This window comes from Archocentrus centrarchus, chromosome 13 (genome assembly GCF_007364275.1).
Source record: "Archocentrus centrarchus isolate MPI-CPG fArcCen1 chromosome 13, fArcCen1, whole genome shotgun sequence".
Lineage (NCBI taxonomy): Eukaryota > Metazoa > Chordata > Actinopteri > Cichliformes > Cichlidae > Archocentrus > Archocentrus centrarchus.
The window spans coordinates 4,123,652-4,141,369 of NC_044358.1; positions in this window are offsets into that span (position 1 = coordinate 4,123,652).

A 17,718-nucleotide genomic window follows, 5' to 3' on the forward strand; every position below is an offset into this window, starting at 1 on the left:
GAGATGGAAGAGGCATGGTGTGAGAAGGGGTGAGTGTGAAAGAGATGGGGTAATAGACAGAAAAGGGAATGGGAGGGAGAAGGAAAGAGAGGGAGGAGGAACAGAGGAGGGAAAGAGAAAGAGGAAGTGGAGGGGTGAAGGTGGAGAAGATGATGAAAAAGTGAAGAGGAAACTGCTGCTCAGTCTGCTCACTCTCCTCAACCTTTGCGTTGTTAGGACACACTTCACATCACATTCATTTCATTGCTTTCTTGGGTTAATTGTCCTCTTCAAGGTTCTTTAAAAGGGGCTGCTCTTCCTCGTCCACTTTCAATTTTAGTTTCTCGTTGGCCTTGTCCACTTTCAGGCTGAACTTCTTCTTTGCCTCGTCCACTTTCAGGTTGAGCTTCTTTTTTGCTTCTTTTATTCGCCTTTTCATACCTTTTTTTCCCTCTATGTCCGTCATTACGTTCTCTGCCATGTCCATCTTTATCAAACCTTCTATCTTTTGATCAATTGCTTGTTGTACTGCCAGTAATTCTTTCTTCACGTTTTCTACTTCCTTCTTTAGGTTTTCTTTGGCCAGCAGCTTTTCTTCTTCAGTATCCTCTTTCAGACAGGCATTTTCAGCCTTCATGGCTTTAAAGGACACAGTTCCAAAGGCTGAGGTGCTCAAAAGTGTTTCTGTGAAGATTTTATTGTTCATCGTGGAAATTAAGCTACAGATAAGGACAGAATCACATAAAAACTCTGCATTAGGCCCACATTTTTGCAGTACTCGTTTGTAGGGTTCTGCTCCAAATACAAATAAATCTGATGCCTTTTGCACAAGTGAGTGTGAGTTATGAAAAAATGCTTTAACTGTTTGGAAAACTGAATTAAGAGTGGTGAGAATTACTTTTCTGCTGTGACAAATGTGCCAAATCAATTGAGAAAAACTTGAATCAGGGGAAACTCCACACTCTTTCAACCCTCAACACTTTCTGGACAGGGATGGTAAATTTTGCAAGAGAGATGCCTTCCTTCCATTTTCTACAGGTTTTTTGGATGTTAACACCCCTTATGCTGTTTTAGCTAAGACAAAATATCACGGTTCATTGGCTTGTTGCAGAAATGCAGTAAAATCTGTGATACAAGTGGATATCTTGTAAATTGTTTGAATAAAACTTGTGTCTTGTGAATTCTCACGTAAGCGTGTGTGTCTTGGAGAACAGCCGGCCCGGATGGAGTTATTTTTGTTTTTCACCTCCATCCTTCAAATGTTCTCTCTGTCGCCACCTGCTGGAGAGCAGCCCAGTCTGGAGTTTCGGATGGGAGGCACCCGTTGTCCCAAACCTTACCGCCTCTGTGCTGTAACACGTTGATACATCAGCTGCCTTAACCCAATTATGTCTTTTTCTCGGCACAATGAATGACTGTCTTCCATCACATTTCTCATATAATGCATTATATATATCTGCCATACTATTTTCATCCTATAGCATCAGTAACAAACAATTTTCTTCATTTTACCCTGGAGACCAAAAACTAGTAAGAATTAAGTGAGGGGAAAAAGAGAAATTACCTTATTTCACCACATTCCAATCATGTCTGATCGATGTGCACAATTAAATCAAGTTAATTCAAAAACTTTTTTTTTCTCCGTGTAAGGTTCTGGAAATATATCAGAATAATATAGACAATGGTTTTTGTAAAGGCTGATTGGATTGAGGGTAACAAGTTTTGAAGGTGTTTTACTAAAAATGGAACTGTATGTTACTCTAACAAAAATAAATGTGCTGCCATTTTGTGCCATTGCGGTTGTACTGTGTGAATCTATGTAGAAATCTTTTTTATCATAGTCTGATATTTGCACTTTTTGTCTTCATTCACACTGGGCAGAGGACAGACTGAAGATTTTGCTGGTTTCCCTCAAAACAAAATATTATTTATTAAAAAGTAGGTAAATTACTATTTTTTTTTAAAAAGGGAACCTCACCACTACCTGTGAATTTACTCAAATTTACCATAAGGTCCAGATAAAGAAAAATGCTCTTTTAAAGAAAAGTGTCCAGGCAGATTTAGAGGGTTTTGCATTTGGACTCTTCATGTTTCTGCACTCATTTAAAAAATCTACAACAAAAACGCCTTCTGAAAAGTAGATTGTGCATAGATAAACTCATTGCTCTCATGTAACATTTTATTGTTTCCTGTGCTCATCATATCTATAATGAAAACAACGGCACACAATTGCGGTGTCTCCATAACAACCGTCAACAGAGAAGAACATGTAGGTGCAAGACTTGCACATCACATCAGTAAAACTTGTATAAATTTGAAAGGAAAACTGATATATCAAATATATTACTTAGGATAAAATTAGATCATTTTATTTTTTTATTCTTTTATTTTATTCTTTTAATTTTATTTTAACTTTACAAGAGCATCTTGCCCTCACACTGTGTGCCAAGAAAAAGTCTGACCCTTGGATAAATGTAGTTGATGACCCCTGCTATAGAAGAACCCCTCTCAGCCCCTTGTAGGAAAGACTTAAAATTATTGGTTTATGGTTTTCAAAGGCTAATTAAAAAAGAAAATGGTTCTGTGATTTCTGCTTGGCTGTGCAACTTGTGTCCCAGATAATGTACCACATCCACATCTGCTCTATGGTTTGTAGTAGTAAAATGTTTCTTATGCCCACTATCTTTTGTGGCATCAGGTCTGACACAGAAAAAATGCAGATGCAGACTCACATCAGTATGCACAAGTATGCACGTGTCTGCTTGGGTCCAAGTACTGAAATTTTTTTTTTCATTGGAGGAAGCCCCCATCCAAACATCGGTGTCCTTTCATTTTTGTTGTGACTGCGAAGTTGTCCACACAAACATGACACTACAAGGGTCATCATAAGCCGCCCAGTAATTCATGGTGTCAAATCTGGAAAAATGGAAAATCTTGTGGATTTGTACACTGATGACTTGCATATTAGCTCATCTGAACCAACAGTGTCTGCCCCCAACCTCCTCCAGTTTTACAAATGCATTTGTGTTTTAGCCTTTTTGTTGCCAACATGATTTGATGATTTGGAGCAGCAAACTGTGTTTTGTGATATGACAATTTAGATGATTTCATTTTGAAAAGCAGAGCTGCTATGACATAAGTCATTAAGTCACTAATCCTAGCCTGCAGCATTGCGGACTACAGTCTCTGTACAGGAGACGCCTATTTCAATTCACAGTTTCAGGATTTCTAATTATGTCATCATAGTTACAACTAGATTAATCAATACTTTTACTACTGTGTTTGAAGAACAGACACGAGTGCTGCTGTAAGCCTAGATGATGTCGTTTGGTTCTCAGTATCAGAATTTCTTTTTTATTGGCATACTAATTACATATCACACACAGTTGTAATGAAACATGGATGGCAATAACTTGTTTTTTCTTTTGTTTTTTTTCTGTAAAGATTAAGAGCGAGTTTCAGAGCTGTCCCACTTCAGCCACGATTCCTGGCCTCTTTGGACAAGCAGCACAGCAAGCTGACTGAGACCATCAGAAACAAGGGAGGAGCTGTCCCAGAGAAGATCCGGAGCAGGGTTATAATAGTTTTGGATTTTACATTATAGTTTAGTTTTAGTTAGTTTTTACTTTTTTTTCTCTAATTCAGTTAGTTTTAATTAGTTTTCAGAGTGGTTTTGCTCGTTTTTATTAGTTTTTATTTTTGGTTTTATGCTTAGTTTTAGTTAGTTTCAGTATTAGTCTTAGTATTTTCATACTTAATCAGGTACCCTTTAAAGATACCCTTTAGATTAACAACAGCTACATGTGGTGTTCGACAAAAACAAACTCTTTGAAGGAGTCAAAGCTCAAATCCAGCTGCATCCTGATGTTCTCACCACCTGATGCTGCTTCTGTTTTGGAGCTAGCTTGGTTAGATGCTCGCTGATTAGACTTGCAGGGTCTTTGCGGCCTCTGTAGCCTACGGAAGTGTCCGACCTCATGTCCGCATTCATGCATGTATAGCTGGATTGCGTGTGTTAATTACCTTGTGGTTGTGTGTTGGGGGTTTTTTTTTGGTCCTTGCTCTTTGTGCTCAGTTTTTTGGCTGCAAACATATTTGTCCCTGTTTTTTCACTTTCTTCATTTCTTCACGTTCATTCCCATAATTTCAGCAGCTCCCTCCAGGAATTTGCTGACATTTGTGAGTCCTTATATTGATGCTTTGATTATTAGTCCTGATTGTTATTATCTGACTGATAAAGTAGCCAGAAACGCACAAGGACTAAACACAACGTTGTGGCTGCGTTGACCCGACGAGTAGTCACGTTTCTCTGGAGGTGCAGGCCGGGTTGCCTTGTAGGATGAGAGCGGTTTCCGTAGCTGCCTTGTGTGCGCTTCTCAGGTCTACTTTGATGTTGGTGTTTTTTTTTCCTGCCTAAGAAGTGTTCCGTACATTTTTCATCATCCACAACAAGACACTCGCTGCTATCTGTGCTATCATAGTAAAAAAACAACAAAAAACACTCCACATGGACTCTGAGGAGCAGCGCGGTGTGCGCACGGACGCACATGCGCACCCATTTGCCCGACAGCGTTCCGAGATTAAACTCGGAGAGAGGAAAAAAATGATTTCATATCAATCCACAAGACTTTTGAAAAAATAACAATATCTATAATTTCAGTTAGTTTTAGTTAGTTTTGTAAACTCACAATTCAGTTTTAGTTAGTTATCGTTTCTTCCTTTTAATTTTAGTTTTTATTTATTTCAGTTAACGACAATGTTTTTTCAATTTCAGTTTTCGTTATTTCGTTCGTTTTCGTTAACTATAATAACCCTGATCCGGAGTATACTAAAAGTTCTCCATGGGGTATGTACTCGTATCCAAATGCATCTGATATCACACTGTTCATAATGTGAATGCAAACAGTTATGTTTCCATTCATATTTTTTGAATATGATGGTACACATGGTACGATTAGGTCTAAATATTATTGTCTAAAGAGTATTTTTGGCCTATCTGAAGTGGGCTTTTGTCGAGCTGTCGGGGCCAATATCTCTCTTAGCTGCAGTGCATACTGGTGACGACGCAACAAAGAACTGACTCAGACTGAGGACTTAAATACAGACACGGGATGAAGTGAGGATGGAGAACAGGTGGAATATTCAAACAAGACAAGACCGGGAAGTAAACAAAATATAAAACAGATGAGACTGACAAAGTAAAAGTGGAAACAAGCAGGCACAGGACAGAGACACAGACTAGTCACAACACTGGCAACACATCAGGCAAGGAACACGACAGAGGGACAAAACGGACACTAGAACACAGAGACGCGTGGCAGACTGGAACAAAGTGAACCAGGAAGTCAATAATAATGATCACCTAATAACCGGACTTAGAAAACTCACAACAACCAAGAATCCAAACAAAGAACAAACCTAGAAACACAATGAAAGCAGAGCCTTAAAGCGAAACCACAAAGCGCGAGGCCCAGGACCGCGACAGCTCGTCTGTGTGCGCTGACTTTGAAAAGGGAGAGGAGAGCTGAATGTTGAGCCAAGCTAGCAGCTATTCAAAGCTCTGAACTGATTTTATCATGGCATTAGTGAATTATTGTTTGGAATTCCTAATTCCCAATTCTTTTTTGTGATTTTGTATTTTCAGCAAGGGTCAACCATTTGTATTTGCATTATGCATTTGTGTGTTCTCTCTTCCCTAGAGCCTCGATGTCAGTCTACAAAGGGAGTGCCTGCTCACGTGTCTTCTTGTGTACCTTGGAGAAGATGTGGACAAACTTATGAAGGAATATATGGTAAGCAGTTTTGCACTAATCGCTGAAGCTAAACATTGATGTGTAGTACCGATCAAAGGTTTAGGTACACTTAGTATGTGCATGTGTATATCCAAACTTGATTGTTAGCATTCACAGTCACAGATCCGTAATGCAGTGTTGACGATTTGGCACATTATATCTTCCATAATCAAGTGTGGACATGGAAATGACATTACAGTAAAGTACTGCATTCCAAAAAGTGTCTGTGGCCAAGCTGTTAAGATAGACAAAAGTGAGATTTAAGGTTATAGTATTTCTTAACCTTATTAGCGTATCTTTTTGTTTTGTTTTGAAAGCTTTCATAGCTATTTAAAGAGAGGGCAATTTAATCAAACTTGTAGTAGTTCTTAGTACAAGTTGCAGTGCAAGGTCAAATGTTTGTTTGGAGAAGTCTATTTTCACAAGTCATTCCATTTTCCCACCACCAGGGACCAAAGTTTTGATATGTGACTGCTGTGGAAACGGTTTTCTACCAGAACGTGACTGAATCAGAATCATGCTTTATAATTGTCTTAACAGGTTGGTCATGGGGATGAGGCTGAACCTGAGCTTGACAGATGTCCAATGGCAGTGTTTGTCATCAGAGGTGGAGAGGACACTCTGCAGCCACCACAGCACATTGAAGGTGTCAAAGTCCTTAATGAGTTGCCATCAATCGCACATGCATGTGCTGTGCTATTTGGCTTTATCTATGCTCTCACCTTGAGCCATCCTAGAGAGCTCAAATCCACCTTTGAGGCTCTGCAGAAACTCTTCATGGAGAGAGAACCAAAGAAAATGACACGTAGAGTCTGCAGTCTCAGTGTCAAGCTCTAAGCACTGGATCAGCCACAGAGACATTTGGAGATGGCATCTTTTTGTTTCTTTGCTGCTTTTTATTGCTTACATGTAGTCAGATGCACTCCAGGCAAGTGTAAAGAATTCAGAACCATTAGAACCCTAGTATTTCATTTGTCTGTGTTCACATGCTTTTATTGGTGTTCAGAACATCTCTGTGATAGAGAGAAAATGTCAACAATACTTCATTCCAGCAATCAGCAGTCAGTTGATGGACGTAGTGATGTTTATTTTTCCTTTTTTCCCCTTTAACCAAGTTTTACACAAAGCTGCATCCCTGTGACCTTTGTTTTCACAGAGTGCTGTGTTAGCACTTCAAATCTTTCTGTATGCATTCAAGTCATTTTATCAAAGTTTAGCCATTAAGTCAGTGTTAGAACTGTTTTTGAGGTGTTGGCTGTTACATAAAAAGTCTCATGTTTTAAAGCTGAGCTTCAATTCAGCATCTTTTTAAGGAGGTTTCAGAAGATGGCTTCAGTGAGGATTCTCCTGGAAGGACAATCGTGTTTGCATCATTTTTTTTAATAGTGTCTTTATTTCTTTCCATTTAGCAACTGTTGCACTAAATGACTTCACTGCCTTATTTATTTTTGTATTTTTTGTACATAAGCGGTACCTTTTTGTTTTAAGAACGCACCATAATAAATTTGGTCCTTCAAAAAAAAAAAATCTCTTTATTTTGAATTGATTGTGGCAGAATTTTGGCTTCACCTTAAGAAAGAAATTCTACTTTTAAAGCACATCTTTGGTTTGTAGTGAATTTTAAGCTTGAGAAAAACTAACAAATTTAGCTGTAACAACTGAAACTGGAACTGGCTCTTCTGAATCTGCACGTTTGTCTGCCTGTGTTATGAAATCGCTGCTGAACTTCTGTTCCCTTCTGCAGAGGAGACCTGAAGCTCGTGTTGGTTCGAACCTCCCAAACAGCTTCGCATAATCCCACTGAGAACACCTTACTCCTCGTTCCATCAGCAAATGTGTTTTTGTTTTTTTTTATGTTAATGTTGCACCCTTGAGCAAAGCACCACCAAAGCAAGCCTGGACGGCACTGTGGTAAAACAGCAAAAACTCTCCACACAGGTGTCATGTATGCATCAGAGCTGAGGTGGAGCCAATAAATGCCTGTGCTTACTGCACAGTCATTTCACCTGGAAAGAAATGGCAACACCTTGATACTGAAGAAAAAAAGCCAGATGTTTATGCGATGGATGATGGTGGGACTTTTTGTCCGGATGTAAAAGAATGTTAAAGCTACTCAGTGAGTGCACCCACCTGGGAACAGGGAACGAGAGGAAACATTAAAGAAAAACTCCTCCAATCCAAAGAAGTTGTACTCCCCAGGTCACCGTTATTAACAGTTATATAACAGTCCATTGAATAACTTTGTTCAGCAATTTCTGGGAGTATCAGGACACTGCTCCTTCAACATCAACAACATCCTAAAAATAGCATTGATTTCCACCAAACATTTACTCACCATATGTGTGAATAATCCACGGAACTGCTCCGGGTGATAGTTGGAGATATAGAGGCAATTACACAGTAATAGATTCAATCTCAGGCCAAGAGAAACATAATTGGAGAGGGAGCTCTCGCCTACAGGCCAGAAAATTGTATACTGTCACTGTGATTATAGACACTTGGCACAGCATGGTGCTGTAGCAATTTAAAATCAGCATATGAATGGCTGACATTAAATAGAACACTTTAGATCATGGCTTCGATTGCGCTGTAATGTTTGTCTATGTCAATTTCAAAATACCCTATTTGTTTTGCTGCACGGCCAGTTGGCTGTGATTAAAAGAAAGGAACAATCTCCACTGTGATGTAGACTGTTTGTACGAAAATGCAAATGTGAGAGATGGAGTGGATGGCCAAAAGATGATGAGGTATTCAAAGAAAACAGTGGGAGCTTTGGTACATTTTAATTTTACATAGTTAGCTCATGCTGCTGTTCAGAGGCCCTGCACACAAAATTACAAGATTTGGAATTTTAAAATCAGTGATTTTTTCAAACAAGCAGTGAAGAAAAAGACTTCACACATGATCTACATCATTTTTAAATGCATTATTACCTAAAAAATATGGCTCCTGGTTAGGTTTAGACATTAAAATGATTTGGTTACATTAAAAAAAAAAAGAATTGGGTTTGGGTTCAAATCCAGGTTTGCCACATCTTTTAAAGTGTTGCTCTCTAGAGAACATACATGATTCTCACATGAAATCTAAAAATACATTATTAACCAGCTTGTGCTCACTGACCCAAAAAAAGTGGCAGTTCATGTCAGTAAGCCCAAAAAAAATAGTTTGATTTTTCCTGTCACGAACCACCGTGAGATTACTACATTTGTGTGTTTGTGTGAGCGTCCTTTACAAAGGGAAGGAGATAACGCCCCACAACTCCATACAGCAGCAACACATTTAAAGCTTCTGTCTTGCTAATATTTAATGAAGGTAAGAAGTAATTTTGTTGCAGCAGTTAGAATAATAGTAATAGTAGTAGTAGTAGTAGTAGTAGTAGTAATACAAATAAAATGATTTTCATATAAATTGGGCTTTATGTTATATTCAATTGGAACCACTGCACTTCTCTTTTGTTGCTGGTAGCCTGCATTTCCACTTCATGTGCACCACTACAGTCAAAAGATTATTTCCATTCGCAGTAGTAGTGAGCGGCAGATCCCAGCACAGACATCAGTGACACTGATTAGCATTAACGGAGTAGCTTTGGTGGAGGTTGGCTGTGGATGTGCAACAACTATGGGCAGAGGCTTAAGCAGTTTAAACTGCACGTTCTATATGAGCTTTGCTGTGCATGTTTATTAGGGTTTTAGCAGAGCCATCAGCTGACTTGGGCTGGCACTGACATCAGCTGATATGCCAGGACTGCTCAGGGATGGGGTATATATTTCCTACAATTTGCTATTTTTTTATATATCCAACCCATCCTTCAAGTTCAGGGTCACAGGGTGGGGGGATCATAAATAGATGCTGTACAGTGGTATGCAAAAGTTTGATAACTTTTATGATTTTCCTTTATAAATCATTTCAGTTAAATATATCATATAGCAGAGGAACACAGTGATATTTGAGAAGTGAAATAAAGAATAAAGAAATACATTTTATAGGATTTACAGAAAGTGTGCAATAATTATTTAAACAAAATTAGGCAGGTGCATAATTTTGGGCACCCCAACAGAATCTCTAATGTAATATTTAGTAGATCCTCCTTTTAGATGTTAGATTCAACTCATTGTGCACACAACGAAATGATTGTTCCAGATCCCTCCAGAGACGAGCATCTGTGGTCATGCAGCCAGAGACTGGCGCTACTGTTAGGCAATGTGGTTTAAGTGTCTTGCCCAAGGACACAACGCAGCGCAGGGACAGGGGCTCGAGCCGGCAACCCTCCGGCTGCAAGGCAAGCGCCTACCCACTGCGGCACTGCCACTTTTTTGGGAGAATTAACAGCCTCTAAATGCTTCGTATAGCTTCCAATGAGACTCTGGATTCTGGTTGAAGGTATTTTGGACGATTCTTCTTTCCAAAACATCTCCAGTTCAGTCAGGTTTGATTGTTTCTGAGCACAGACAGCCCACTTTAAATCACACCACAGATTTTCAATAATATTCAGGTCTGCGGACTGAGATGGCCGTTCCTGAATGTTGGACTTGTTCCTCTGCATGAACGCCTCAGTAGATGCTCATCCTTCAGTACCAACTGCCACATTTGTATGAGAGTTTATTCTTAATATATTCTATGTCTTAGCAGTGGTACCATGCTAATGAGCTCTGTCTATTTTTATTTGTCATCAAACTCCAGAAGAGCAAGTAAAAGGAAAAAAAACAGCAGAAAAGGGACAGCAAAGAAATTGTTACATTTTTCCTGAATAAATACAACTGAAACAAAAATTCATTGTCAGTGACATTTTTATAGCAGAATGATTTTGATTGACAATCCAAGTCTAAAAGTCTACCTTTTGAGTGGGATGAGTTTTCATTTGGATTTCTGTACTCAGTGGACATGGATTCAGAGTCTAAATGTTTATTCAGTATTTCAGGTAGATTGCAGCTTGTAAAATTTAAAAAGATCTGGGCTAAATGGGAAAAAAAAAAACATTGTGGCAAAATATCCAGAATTTCTTTGACTCTCAGTACAAATATTATTTAAATTTGAGTTTATTTATATGTCAAAGTATACCCCTCTTAAATTTTTATTTTATTTCAGTTTATTTTTATTTTAAATTTTATTTTTACTTCTTTGTTTTCATATAATTCTATGTTGAGTTATGTTAAGAAAACTTGGAAAAATAAAGGATGGGGAAAAAAAAGAAGGCTCAGTCTGCCAACATGAGTTTAATGAAATGTTTGATTTTTGCCTGCCTCACAGCTAGATTGACATCTAGGTCTGGGTTTGATTCCACCTTGGCCCGGCGGCCCTCTCTCTGTGTGGAGTTTGCATGTTCTCCCCATGTTTGTGTGGGTTTCCTCCCACAGTTCAAAGACATGCAGTTACTGAAGGTAGGTTAATTGGCCACTCTAAATTGCACATAGGTGTGAATGTGAGTATGAATGGTTGTCTGTGACAGGCTGGTGACCTGTACAGGATGTACCCTGCCTCTCGCCCTATATCAGATGGGAAAGGCTCCAATAACACGACACACATTCATCCATCTTTATCTGTAAATAGAACCTGATATCATCATATTTGGTCATAACGCGTGTGCCTTAAACAATGCAAAGATGCTTCAGATCATTGAGGTGTGAGTGTGTGCATGCAGGTGTGTAACTGAAAACATTGCACTTTTCCAGGAGAGGGCGCTATAATTGAAGCTTCGGGTCATGAACCTATTTAAGAAACAGTTGGTTCAAGGTTCACAAAAGCTTCATTTTCTCATCACTATATGAAAGTAAACTGACAACAAGCTGTTATAAAGCAGCCATATTGATGGCAACATTCCCGACAGACCGTTTGACCTCATTCAAAGAGTTTCTGCCTCCTGCCGCTGTCTCCGCCTCCCAAACACTCAGCTGTTCAGAGGGGGGCGGGGGGAGCGCAGTGACATGCCGCTATGTTTCAAATAAAAGCACGCGACTTAAAGATTCCACAATCAAGTATTTTTCTCCTCCGTGGTGTAATTTTTGCGTGGGACAAATGCCCCTGTCTCCAATATTCGTCCCCCCCGGTTCCCACGCCTATGCCATTACCCCCTCGTTCGGAGTCAGTCACAAAATAAGCAGTTCAGTCAAAGAAGAATCCCTGCAGCCTCCAACTGTTACAGAACAGAATCAAAAATATAAACAACAAACAAACAAACTTGCAGCAGGTATCGTGTGAACACACACACACGGGCATATGTGCATGCGCGCATGTGTGCACGCATGCGCACCCCGCCCCCCCCCTTGCATTCACACAGAGATACTTTGGAATGTTGAAAAGTCTTTATGATCCTTTGATGTTTAGATGTTAGAACGTCTTAAAAGAACCCACATTTGAAACTTTCTTCCAGTATCAGACTTCTCACCTGAGTGCAGCACAGTTTTGGAAACGACTTTGAAACATTTTCCTACCAGCAGCTAAAAGACTTTTGAAAAAGTTCTCAACAGCTTGCTGAACAAACTCCGCTCAAAATGTCAATGTACGAACCATCCAGTGATCTTGACATCTTTGAGGGAACCATGCTGGGAAAATGCCACAGAGTGGAGGCTTTCCTTGGAGAGGGCGCATTTGGTTTTGTAACCAAATGTCGAAATACCCAAACCAACGAAGCTGTTGCCATCAAAGTCAACAAGAACCACCCTGCAATTTTGCAGCAGGCAAAAAAAGAAATGTTCATCCTAGACAAGCTGCGATGCCTGGATCCAGACAGCTGCAATATTGTCAGATGGAACGGCTTTTTCATGGACAGGGAGAATATATGCCTAAATTATGAACTCCTTGATCAAAGCCTGATGGATTACATGGAGGAGCGCAGGTACCAAGGCCTTCCTGTAAGTGAGCTGAGGCCAATTTTGTATCAGCTGGCCAATGCCCTGTCCCACCTCAGTTCCATGGGAATTATACACGCTGACATCAAGCCAGATAACGTCATGCTTGTGGACCGCACTCAGTCTCCCATCAAGGTGAAACTGATCGATTTTGGACTGGCTTGTCCCGTGTCGACAGTAATTCCTGGTGACTGTGTTCAGACCATTTGGTACAGGGCGCCTGAGGTGATGCTCCAGGCCCCATTCAATCAAGCGATTGATATGTGGTCACTGGGCTTGATAGCTGCGGAGCTAGCCATAGGGCGGCCACTGTACCCTGGTGATGGTGTTTATGACGTTTTCAAATACATAATAGACACTCAGGGCCAGCCACCAGACTGTGTCTTGGATCGTGGATTTGATCCAGATTATTTCTTCATACAAGAAAACTGCGGGCATCAACGCTGGAGATTCAAATCTGAACAACAATTCCAACATGAGACAGGATACCAAGCCCAAGAAACACGATATGTGAAGCTCAAGTGTCTTGATGACATTGAACAATTAATGAAAATGAAAACAGGCCACCAAAGCGGTCAAGATTTGTTGGTGAGCCTGATTAAACGCATGCTGCATTTAGATGCCAACCAGCGCATCACACCCTTGGAGGTTCTCAAGCACCCGTTCTTTAACCCCGGCCCCTCACACAGTTCCTCCAGAGACCACTGTAACATCACGGAGAACACAGAAGACCAAAGGCTCGTTCTCTGTCAGCAGCCTTCCAGTTGGCCATCAGAAAGTCCACAGAGCATTAAGTGGAGTGTCCAAAAGCCAGCTGAATCACCTAAACCAACACTGCCCAACAAGTCAGTGAACGCACCATCCTTCCTCCCCAGTGATTTTGATGTTTTTCAAGGAGCCATACTGGGAGAATGCTACAAAGTGGAGGCTTTACTCGGAGAGGGCTGCTTTGGTTTTGTTACAAAATGTCTCGATACCAAAACCAACAGAGCCGTCGCCATCAAAGTCAACAAAAACCACCCCAAAATTTTGCAACAGGCAAAATCGGAAATATTCATCCTGGAGCAGCTGCAGTGCCTGGATCCAGACAGCTGCAACATTATTAAATGGAACGGCTTTTTCATGGACAGGGAGCGTGTATGTTTAAATTTTGAACTGCTTGATCAGAGCCTCTATGATTTCATGGAGGACAGGAACTACCAAGGCCTTCCTGTAAGTGAGCTGAGGCCAATTTTGTATCAGCTGGCCAACGCCCTGTCCCACCTGAGTTCCAGGGGAATAGCACACACCGACCTCAAGCCAGATAACGTCATGCTTGTGGACCGCACTCAGTCTCCCATCAAGGTGAAACTGATTGATTTTGGACTGGCACAACCCGTGTCTACATTGGCTCCACATGTCTCTGTGCAGAGCCTTTGGTACAGAGCACCAGAGGTGATGCTCCAGGCTCCATTCAATCAAGCGATTGATATGTGGGCCCTGGGCCTGATAGCTGCGGAGCTAGCCATAGGACAGCCACTCTACCCTGCGGAAATGGATTATGATGTTTTCAGATACATAGTACACACTCAGGGCCAGCCACCTGACTGGGTCTTGAACCGTGGATTTAATACACATCATTTCTTCATACGAGAAAACTGCGGCAACCAACACTGGAGGTTTAAATCTGAAGAGGAATTTAAACATGAAACAGGATATCAAGCCCAAGAAACACGGTTCATAAAGCTCAGGCGTCTGGATGATATCCAACAATTAATGAAAATGAAAACAGGCCACCAAAGCGGTCAGGATGTGTTGCTGAGGCTCATTAAACGCATGCTGCATTTAGATGCCTACCAACGCATCACACCCTTGGAGGTTCTCCAGGATCCTTTCTTTGACCCCGGCCCCTCACAGAGTTCCTCCAGAGACGAGTGTAACATCACGGAGAACACAGAAGAACAAAGGCTCGTTCTCTGTCAGCAGCCCTCCAGTTGGCAGTCAAACAGCCCACACAGTACAGACTGGAGTGTCCAACACCCAGCTGTACGCCTAAATTCTACATGGAGGAGCAACAGTGAAGAGTGTGACACTCAATCTGAAAACAAAAATCAGAGCTGGCCATTTAGCAGCAAACATGCCGATGCCTTCCACTCCTGCTTCTGCTATTCCCTGCGGTCTCATCAAAGTTGCCCAAATTTTCCACACTGCAAAACCCAAAACTCATTTAATTATTACACCAGCCCAGTACTTTGGTGAAAAATTCATTACAAAGTTGCTCCAAAAAAAAATCATTTTGGCTTTTTGTTTTTGTTTTTTTAATTTCCACTTTCCCCTCACCCACCAGTCGGTCGCGGCAGATGGCCGTCCCTCCCTGAGCCTGGTTCTGCCGGAGGTTTCTTCCTGTGAACAGGGAGTTTTTCCTCCCCACTGTTGCCAAGTGCGTGCTCATAGGGAATCATCTGATTGTGGGGGTGGGGATTCTTGTGGAAATAAATGTCTTAAATGTCTTATTAAATAAACAACAATCAAACCTAAGCTTGCTGTTGTTCTGCAATTCTTGTATTATATTGTATTGTATAGTGTTTAAAACTGTAGATGCTGTTCTTGAGGTTCCACAGACTGTCTGCACTGAACCTTCATTTGAGAAATATATGAAAACCTTTTAAATTTCTTTGTGGAGGTGGCTCATGTGAGGGTAGATATCATCCCGTGCCTTTGACCCATCATGTTCCCTGCTCTGCCTTTTTCTATCAGTTTAAGCCTGTGACCTTTTTTTAAACAACTGGCCAAGGTCAAACATATTCTTTCAAAACAGGACTTTGAAATTATAATCCATGCACTTATTACAACGTGACTGGATTGCTGTAATTCTCTCTATTTTGGAGTCTCCCAGTTATCACTGTCCCATCTCCAGCTGCTGCAAAATGCAGCTGCATAGCTTTTAACTGGTACACATGAGGTGTCTGGCCAATTGAGCTGAAGACAAAACATAATCTATATAAAAAGGTCCTTTATTCTGAACAAACTCATCTTTAAATCCAATCCCTAATTGAGTGCACAAACAACTATAGTGGCTTAGTATCCTGTTTTAACAAGAGAACAAAACATCAGCTACAAGAAAATCCACAGAGTTATACATATTAAAGCAGGAAATAAGATAAGATAAGATAAGATAAGATAAGATAGTGTTTATTTGTCACATGCACAGTTATACACAGTACAATGCACAGTGAAATGTATTTTGTACCTGCAACCTAATAAACACACACATATAAATAAGAAGAATAAAAATTTAAAAAAGTAATTCACACTATACACTATACTCTATATACTATACACTATACACACTTTTTAAATTATAATATTTACACTGTGCAATAATGGTCCAGTTACGGCTCAGAGTTGAGCAGACGGATGGCTTGTGGGTAAAAACTCTTCTTCAACCTTTCAGTCTTAGTCCTCAGGCAGCGGTAACGCCGGCCTGATGGGAGCAGGGAGAAGAGAGAGTGTCCAGGGTGGCTGGGCTGTTTTAGGATCTTCATGGCCCTCAGCCTGCACTGCTTGGTGTAAATGTCCTGCAGGTTGGGGAGGGTGGTTCTGATGGTCCGTTCAGCTGAACGAACCACCCTTTTTAGGGCCATGAAGTCCTGCTTGGTGCAGTTTCCCATCCAGGTGGTGATGCTCCCACGCATGATGCTCTCGATGGTGCAGGTGTAAAAGTTCCTGAGCACCTTGAGTGGGAGCTTGAAGTCTCTCAGCCGCCTGAGGAGGTAGAGACGCTGTCTGGCCTTCTTCACAGTGATGTTTATGTGATGAGTCCAGGACAGGTCCTGTGAGATGGTCACTCCCAGGTATTTGAAGGTGTCCACTCTTTCCACCTCAGCACCACTGATGACAAGTGGATGGTAGTCCCTCTGCTGCTTCCTGCTGAAGTCCACGATCAGTTCCTTTGTTTTGCTGACGTTGAGCAGGAGGTGGTTCTCCTGGCACCAGTTCTCCAGGCGGGAGACCTCTCTCCTGTAGGCTGTCTCCTCATTGTGAGAGATTAGTCCCACAACAGCAGTGTCGTCAGCAAACTTGATGATGACGTTGGACTCTGATGTGGCCTCGCAGTCATGGGTGTACAGTGAGTACAGCAGAGGGCTGAGCACACAGCCTTGGGGGGATCCAGTGTTGAGGGTGAGGGAGGATGAGGTGAGGTGACCCACTCGTACCACCTGTGGTCTGCTGGTCAGGAAGCTGTGAACCCACCTGCACAGGGATGGGCCCAGGCCCAGGTCCAGCAGCTTAGAGACCAGCCTGGAGGGAACTATGGTGTTGAATGCTGAGCTGTAATCTACAAACAGCACTCTCACATAGTTCCCCTTACCAGTGTCTATGTGTGAAAGGGTCTTGTGGAGGAGGAAGGATATGGCGTCGTCTGTGGATCTGTCTGGCCGGTATGCAAACTGTAGTGGGTCGAGGGTGGTGGGCAGTGAGGAGGTGATGAATGTCTTGATGAGTCTCTCAAAACACTTCATCACCACAGAGGTGAGTGCTATGGGCCTGAAGTCATTGGGGCTGCTGGGGTGTGGTTTCTTTGGGACAGGGACTATGTTGGACTTTTTAAAGCAGGTGGGAATCACACACAGTTTCAGTGAGAGGTTGAATATCACTGTAAACACAGGTGCCAGCTGGTCAGCGCAGGTCTTAAGGACACGTCCACTAATACCGTCTGGTCCAGCCGCTTTCCTGGTGTTTACACGTCTAAACGCCCTCCTCACGTCGCGCTCCGTCACAGTGAGTGTCTCCGCCCCTCCGGCCGGGAGCGCAGCGGGCTGTCGGCTTCCCGACTCAAAGCGCGCAAAGAAGATGTTGAGTTCATCAGCCAGAGAAGCGTCGGCACTCACCGGGTGTGTGTGTGGTGCTTTGTAGTCCGTGATGGTGCGTAGTCCCTGCCACAGTCCCCTGGGGTCAGACTGTTGTAGTTGCTGTTCCAGTCTGCGGCCGTAGCGATGTTTTGCCTCTTTCACCGCTCTGCGGACGTTGTATGATGCAACCTTGTAGTCCTCCATGTTCCCAGAGGCGAGGCCGGAGTTGTAGGCAACGGTGCGGGACCTCAGGGCGTCGTGGACAGATTT